The sequence below is a fragment of the Vulpes lagopus genome, chromosome 12, assembly GCF_018345385.1.
Source record: "Vulpes lagopus strain Blue_001 chromosome 12, ASM1834538v1, whole genome shotgun sequence".
Classification (NCBI taxonomy): Eukaryota; Metazoa; Chordata; class Mammalia; order Carnivora; family Canidae; genus Vulpes; species Vulpes lagopus.
Genome location: NC_054835.1, coordinates 61,097,345 through 61,106,028, shown reverse-complemented (window position 1 = coordinate 61,106,028; position 8,684 = coordinate 61,097,345). Strand labels below are relative to the sequence as shown.

Genomic DNA, 8,684 nt, shown 5'->3' with positions numbered 1-8,684 from the left:
CGGTGACCGAGGCCGGAGGCGGGCAGCGGCGCCTTGAGGCATGACGGGAAATGTAGTTTTCCTCCCTTCAGTTTCACCTGTCCTGCCCTGCGATTGGCTGTGCAAGTGTGGAAGCTGAGCAGGCCCGCAAAGCAACTTTTGCCCGTGGCTCAGGCTGCCAGGTGCTCCTTCCTCCCTGCCCCCTGCCAATGTCCAAGCTGCAGGGTGTCTGCTCCTTAATGTTGAAGCCTCACAAAGGTTTTCTTTCTTTGCCTTTTCCTCCAGGGGCTCACTGGTGCAAGGTTCTACCTATAAAATTAATTCTTCCCACAAGCACTTAATGACACCTGCTATGGGACAGGCCCCATGTACGGCTTGGAGGATTAAAAAGAAAGAAAGAAGGAAGGAAGGAAGAAAGAAAGAAAGAAAGAAAGAAAGAAAGAAAAAGAAAGAAAGAAAGAAAGAGAAAGGAAGGAAGGAAGGAAGGAAGGAAGGAAGGAAGGAAGGAAGGAAGAAAGAAATGAATATGATGAATATGGAGCACCTGGGTGGGGCTCAGTGGCTGAGCATCTGCATTTGGCTCAGGGCCTGATCCCCCAGGGTCCTGCAATCAGTCCCCTTGCAGAGAGTTAATTTAAAAAAGAAAGAAAGGAAGGAAGGAAGGAAGGAAGGAAGGAAGGAAAGAAAAAAAAGAAAAGAAAAAAAGAATATATGCAGATTGTGGGAAAGACAGGTAAGTAAACCAGTATCACAGCACAGCGCTTGTGCAATGTGGGCAGAGTCCAAGTTAATCGCAGAGAGCACAGAGGAGGGGACCCAAGTCAGAAAGAGTTTGGGAAGGTTTCTTGGAAAAGGTAATTCTGGCCCCAAATTTTGAAGGACAAGGAGAAGTTGGATAAATAAATGGTGGGGGGGGGGAGGTCGGGATAGAGCAACAGAAAGTTCATGAAGCAACAGGGCAAAGTCAAGAAACTAGCTGAGTGTGACTAGGATGTATGTGTTGGGGGGTAGGGGTGCTGCTAGGAGGAGTGGATTGTAAAAGATGTGGGATAAAGAAGCAAGTTAGAAGGATTAAGGAGAAGAACTGAACTTGACCTTGAAATCCAGGGAATCAGAATACAATTTTAAGCAAAAATGGATTTAGAACAATCAGCCTGGCAGTAGGTTAGAGGATGATCAGAGGAACAACCTAAAATTCAGGGGGTTACGTGGGATGTTTTATATATATCTATATCAATATCTGTATGTATATATAGAAGAAACGTCCAACCTCCATGTCAATCCTGGTGTAGTCAGTCGCAGCGGCAAGTCAAATGGCGCCCTCTTGAAACCATGTAAACTTCAGGTTTTTTTTCTTTTTTTTTTTTAAAGATTTTATTTATTTATTCATGAGAGACACAGAGAGAGAGAAGCAGAGACACAGGCAGAGGGAGAAGCAGGCTCCATGCGGGGAGCCCGACATGGGACTCGATCCCAGGACCCCGGGGTCACGCCCTGGGCGGAAGGCAGGTGCTAAACCGCCGAGCCACCCTGGGATCCCCAACTTCTGTTTTTCTAAGGTCACTACCCAAGGTCAGGTCCTCATGATCTATCACCTGGATTATCTAAAACGCCACCTCCACTGCACTCCTCACATATCATTTACTCCATATTTTTATAGCACTTATCATCTCTTAACACTTCTTACAACTTGTGTGCCTATCAGCAGTGTGTGTATCTGACCTTGAACTGCTATGCCAAAATATCATAGGTTGGGTGGCCTAAACAACAGAAATTTATTTCCCACAGTTCTGAAGGCTGGAAAACCCAAGACCAAGGTGCTGGCACATAGGTTTCAGTCTGAAGCCTCTTCTCCTGACCTTAAGTGGCTGCCATTTCATTATGTGCTCACATGGCCTTTCCCTGGTAGGGAGAAAGAAGGGAGAGAGCTCTCTCTTCCCTTTTTTAATAAGGCTATGCCATTTCAATGGTAGGGTCTCACCCTTATACCTCAGTTATACCTAATTTCCTTCTAAAGATGTTATTTCCAAAAATAGTCATATTGAGGGTTAGGGATTCAACACATAAATTTTAGAAGGATACAATCCAGTCCGTTGCAATATATACAGATGTGTAGTACTGATTTATAACAATCCTTTTATGGGACGCCTGACTGGCTCAGCCAGTCGAACATGTGACTCTCAATCTCTGGGTCATGAGTTCCAGCCTAAAGCCTACTTTAAAAAAAAAAAATGCTCTTATTACAAAAATACTAACCTATAAAATGTCTTCTTTTAAAGTCCATATAACCAGTTGGTTCACACAACACACTTTTGTTGATTTTTACTGAACTTTTGTAACCAAAGAAACATATTGTTACTATTGCTAAACCAGCATAATTCCATGAATGTTGTTTGATATTTCTGTTAAGCAATAAAACGAAAGTGAAACAACATGAAACAACAAAGACATATAGTGAAACTTCATTCTTTCAACAATGATGTGAGCAACTTCTTTTCTGAATTGAGTAATGGTTTTTGAATACTGGACAAATATCTACTCAGTTTTTTAATGCTACTCACAATGTTAACAGCTACAGACATAACATACTTTTAGGTTTAATATGCATCAACGTTCTCCCCATAATTTTTAGTCTAGACAATCAACAAAATAATAAATTGAGCCTTTATTGGCAATGCTTGCTGGTGTTGCCATGTTGTAAATTCCCCTACCGTGACCTATTTCAAACCATCAACATGGAGTCACTGAATGTGAAATTGGGAAGAGATGTGCATAACACAACATTATATAATATTTCCATCATGCAGATACAATAGACATAACTCCAAGGGTATAAATAATGATAAAATGTAGTAAAAATAATTAAGAATTAGTGAGTTCTAAATGTTTATTATCTTTTTTTTTTTTTTTTTAAAGTAATCTCTATGCCTAGCGTGGAGCTTGAACTCAGGGCCCTGAGATCAAGGGTTGTATGCTCTACCAACTGAGCCAGCCACATGCCCCTATTATCTATTTTTAGTATAACTCATTGTAAATTTATACCCTTTAACTTTTAATAATGGCTGTGCTTAACAACCAGCTCACAAAATTCTAAAAAATTTAACAATCAGCTCTTGCAAGCCAATATGAGCTGGCTCCAGCAAATTAACTGCATGCCTACTCAAATGTCTGTTCAGTCTCACTGCCCAGTAACACTATCACCAATCTCTCCTTTTTCCAACAGAAAAATCCCTCATTGAAATGCCTAAATATATTCCTATTCTATTAGAGAATTTATTTAATATTTTATTTTAATTCAATTACTTTATATTTTCAAAGTTCTTAAGTTTCAAGGAAGCAACCATGAGAAACTTAACAATGGGGGATAGAAGAATGGGGAGGACTTTTGGTTGATAGCTTCTTTTTTTTATATATATATATTATATATATATAGAAGTTCGATTTGGTAGCCTTTTTTTTTTTTAAGATTTCATTTTTAAGTAATCTCTACACCTAACATGGGGCTCAAACTCAGAACCCAGAGATCAAGAGTCTCATGCTCTACTGACTGAGCCAGCCAGGCATCCCCATAGTCTTAGAAATATTCTTAATTAAAATATAATATACAACTGTTCATTTTAAAAATAAATACACTAATAACTGGTCAGGACATAATACCAATAATAAAAAGACTCATCAGTGGATGCTAAACCCATGGGGTGAAATGTTGATGCGGGACACAATTCCAAAGTATTACTCTAGATATTATTTTTTAACTAATTACAAAAGGAAAGATGAATCTTTTCCAAGGAGCCACATGAAGTTAAAACCTAAACCAGGAGATCAACTTCAGTATCACAGATATAGGGGATTATCTTTACAGAGTCTCTTGATGTGACACAAAACCATATTCACAACATTCCCTATAAGAAATTTTTGGTGGAATATTTATTTTTTATTTTTTATTTTTATTTTTATTTCTTTATTTTTTGCAGAATATTTACTCTGAATTTAATCAAGCCCTTCTAGACCTAACTATCAATTTATATTGATAGAAAATTTAAGGAGACAAAGTAAAATAACACATAAGACAAGAATAAAAATGTGAGATCTTCTACAAAATACCTGGTCTGGACTCTTCAAAAAGTGAGTATCACTATAAAACGTGGGAGAGCTTTTTCAAATTAGAATGTATAAAGTCGGGATCCCTGGGTGGCGTAGCGGTTTGGCGCCTGCCTTTGGCCCAGGGCGCGGTCCTGGAGACCCGGGATCGAGTCCCACGTTGGGCTCCCGGTGCATGGAGCCTGCTTCTCCCTCTGCCTGTGTCTCTGCCTCTCTCTCTCTCTCACTGTGTGCCTATCATAAATAAATAAAAATAATAAAAAAAAATAGAATGTATAAAGTCAAAACAAGTAAGTGCATAGTTTGTCTCAATTGGGAAACTGTAAGAAAAGAAATTTGAGGGCCATTACAGACATTTGATTATGAGATGGGTATTAGATAACATTACATGGTTATTGTTAGTTTTTTGAGGCATGTGAGATTTAGAAGTCAAGTTCCAGGGTGTCTGCAATTTAGTCAAAAGTTTTAGTAAAGGGCAGCCCGGGGGGCTCAGTGGCTTAGCGCCCGCCCTCGGCCCAGGGCGTGACCCCGGGGTCCCGGGATGGAGTCCCACGTTGGGCTCCCTGCATGGAGCCTACTTCTCCCTCTGCCTGTGGCTCTGCCTCTCTCTCTGCGTTTCTCATGAGTAAATAAATAAATAAATAATCTTAAAAAAAAAAAGTTTTAGTAAAAGAAGGGCAACGGCAAGTCAATGGTGTCCAAATATGGTACCCCAAAGTATGGCACTTTGATATAAGGATTATTTTAGGCTGAAGGCAACTGAGAAGGAACAGATAAAAAGGAAAGCTCTCTGCATTACTCCTACTTGCCTAAAATAGGACATAAACTATTACATAACATAAAGTTGTTCCCCCTCTTCTCTCTACTGGGAAGGACAAAAATTACCCTTATCAGCCCAGAGGCAGCACCGAAGGGATCTACAAAACAGACATCACTAACTACCCCCTCTCTTCCACTGGTTCTCCCATATATTTACCTTGCTCCAATTTGTCAACCTGTAGACTCAAAGTTCTCTTCCTTTGTTTGGCCACTTCTCCAAAAATTTATTGTTGCTGTGTTTTTAAAGACTATCCCTTTGTTTGGTGCCCTGGAAAATCTGACAGCTACAAAGATTTAGATGATTGCAAGGGACACCTTTCAGAATGTGGCAAGGACCAGTGCGACAAGTTCTCAGAAAGATAACTTTTAGGAAAACAAGTACATGGAAGTTTTGCTTTGGTTCATTCCATTGAAATGTTTTTTTAAGAAGATTTTGTTTATTTATTTGAGAGAGAGAGAGAATGAGAGAGAGAGAGAGAGAGAGAGCATGAGTGGGGGAAGGGGCAGAAAGAGACACAGATGCCCCACTGAGCAGGGGGCCTGATGTTGGGCTCAATCCCTTGACCCCAGGATCATGGCCTGGGCAGAAGGCAGCTGCTTAACCATCTGAGCCACCCAGGTGTCCCTATGCCATTGAAATATTAATGCCAATACATCTTTTAGAAACTTTTTTTGTGCTCCCAGGGATATATATAATCACAGAAGTTAATATTTTCCATAATTGCTTCAGATTTTTTCCCTTTTTACCAAACAGTATATACAGTTGATATCCATCCCCCACTCCATTATCCTAACTATCCAGAGCTACCTTTTCACTGAAATTACTCTTCGTATTTTTGTACTTTTATTACATATACTTGTATTACCTCTGTACATGCATGATAAACAATATACAATATAGTTTAGTATCCTTTTACATTTTTTTTAAAGATTTTATTTATTTATTCATGAGAGACACAGAGAGAGAGAGAGAGAGAGGTAGAGACACAGGCAGAGGGAGAAGCAGGCTCCATGCAGGGAGCCTGACGCAGGACTTGATCCCAGGACCCGGGGTCACGGCCTGGGCTGAAGGCGGCACTAAACCACTGAGCCACCCGGGCTGCCCTCCTTTTACACTTTTAATAGAAGTACCGTATTGGGATGCTGAGTGACTCAGTTGGGTAAGTGTCTGACTCCAGTTTGGGACATGATCTTGGGGTCCTGGAATGGAGCCCAGCATTGGGCTCTGTGCTCAGAAGGGAGTCTGCTTCTCCCTTTCCTCCTGCTCATGCTCTCTCTTGAATGAATAAAATCTTAAAAAAAAAAAAAAAAAAAAAAGAAAGAAAGAAAAAGATTGTACCATACTTCATGCATTCTCCAGGAATCTACTTTTTTCAATTAACATTGTGTTTAAGATGCAACCATGATACTACACCTAGGTTTAGCTCATGTATCCTAGCTATCCTATGGAATCCTATTAAGCATTACCTAAATGAATTTATTTGGCATCTTAATGGACATTTAATTTTTTACCTTCAAAGTCAATTCTGAAGTGAACAGCTTTGCATGAGAGTTTATCTAGAATAAGTATTTAGAAGTGGAATATAGATTGTCTGACTGGCTCAGTCGGTGGAGCATGCAACCCTTGATCTTGGGGGGTTGTACGTTTGAGTTCCACGTCGGGTATAGAGCTTACTCAAAAATAAATAAATAAATAAACAAACAAACAAATAAATAAATAAATAAGTGGAACTGGTAGGTCTGGATGTCTTCAAATTTGCATATTAAAATAATGGTGAATTTACTCCTAGTGGTTGTACTTAGATTATGAGAATATCTCTAATCTCTGCCTACATTTGTTATCTTTAGTTCCCACCCATCTTACCTATAGGAAAATGGTATAGCATTTTTGTTCTAATATGCATTTTCCTTAGTAGCAGTGAAGTTGAGCATCCTTCCACAACTTTATTGGCCATTCAGGTTTTCTCTTTTGTTGTCCCTTTTTCTTTTTTTTTTTTTTTTTTTAAGATTTTATTTATTTATTCATAAGAGACACACAGAGAGAGGCAGAGACACAGGCAGAGGGAGAAGCAGGCTCCCTGCGGGGAGCCCGATGTGGGACTGGATCCTGGGACTCCAGGATCATGCCCTGAGCCCTGAGCTGAAGGCAGATGCTCAACCGCTGAGCCACCCAGCCGTCCCTGTCGTCTCTTTCTATTGGATTGTTTGTCTCTTATACTATTATTATTGGTTTGTTGGAGTTTTTTAAAAGGTATGTTTAGGGAACCTGGGTGGCTCAGTCAGTTAAACATCTGCCTTCAGCTCAGGTCATGGTCCCAGGATCCTGGGATCAAGCACCCCCATCAGGCTCCTTGCTCAGCAGGGAGTCTCCTTCTCCCTCTACCCTTCCCCACTGCTCATGCTCTTTCTAAAATAAGTAAAATCTCTTTTTTAAAAAGGTAGGTTTGGGATGCCCGGGGGGCTCAGTGGTTGAGGGTCTGCTTTAGGCCCAGGGCATGATTCTGGAGTCCCAGGATCGAGTCCCACATCGGGCTCCCTGCATGGAGCCTGCTTCTCCCTCTGCCTGTGTCTCTGCCTCTCTCTCTCTGTCTCTCATGAATAAATAAATAAAATCCTTAAAAAAAAATAAAATAAAAAGGTAGGTTTAAAGTTAAAGTTATGTTTTGACACTAGTCCTTTGTTATGAGCTGAGATTTTCCCCTTTGTCTTTGAAAGCTAAATAAAAACAGTACGTGAATATATGGTGGAAGGATGGAGGAACAATCTGTCCCACAACATTAGACCCCAACCTTAACTAGGAGCTGCTAGGCCATGGCTCCACGGAGCTATTAAATTAAGATAAATGAAAAGGGCACAAACCTAGCTGCTTTCCAAATGGTTCATGGTTTGCTTGCCTGATTTATGAAGGATGATACTCCCCATTAAAACTCTTTTTAGTCGGTTGACTTCATTTTGCTGACTGACCCAACTTAATCATATTATTCTAATAATTGAGTTCCTTCGATTTTATTCTTTTTGCTTCTTCTGCATTCTCAGATGTGATGAAGACTAAAAGGACCACAGAGGTAGCCCTACAATGGAGGTTCTAGAAATGTTACAAAGAAGAAATCATTTATTTTGAATGGATGAAAATGAGATCACAACTTATCAGATTGTACTATAATTATTCTCAGAAATGGTGCTCACTTTTACTATCTGCTGGATTTTCTTCTGCTGCTGTTTCTCCCTAGAGCAGAAGCATCACAAAGACTATTTTCTTCATTTCTGTGTTATTCCCTTGGGCTTCAAATATGACTATAGATCCTGGTATGGCTTCCAGGACAGTGTTTCAGGCACCTTGGGGACAGTAGAAAATACACTGAAGTCCTAGTGGAAGAAGCTGAAGCCACTTTGCCAAGATATTTGATTCTGTAAGAGCTTTCAGTGGTTAGTGTAACTATTGAATGTAGGGATATCTATCATGTTTCTTCCGCAAGATGTATCGTAAATCATGTTATGTATAGATGTTATTTAACCCCCTTGCTTTTGTTTAACAATTGGGGTTTTTTTTCTCCTGGCGTTTTTTTTTTTTTTTTTTTTTTTTTAAGATTTATTTATTTGAGAGAGAGAAAACGAGGGAGAGAAAGAGAGAGAATACATGGGGGAGGGGGCAAGAGAGATGGAGAAGCAGACTTCCTGCTGAGCAGGGACCCTGATACAGGGCTAGAGCCCAGGACTCCGGGATCATGACCTGAGCCAAAGGCAGAAACTTAACCGACTGAGCTACCAGGTGCCCAATGTTTTTA

The 8,684-nt window shown here is 40.1% G+C and overlaps 1 long non-coding RNA gene across 1 annotated transcript; it reads left to right on the top strand.

The window, feature by feature from the left end:
- Nucleotides 1-135: 135 nt before the first annotated feature.
- On the top strand, nucleotides 136-8,345 carry LOC121473299. Its single transcript, XR_005983136.1, has 3 exons — nucleotides 136-712; nucleotides 3,954-4,104; nucleotides 7,936-8,345. It is a non-coding gene; the product is annotated as an uncharacterized LOC121473299 (long non-coding RNA).
- Nucleotides 8,346-8,684: the final 339 nt, after the last annotated feature.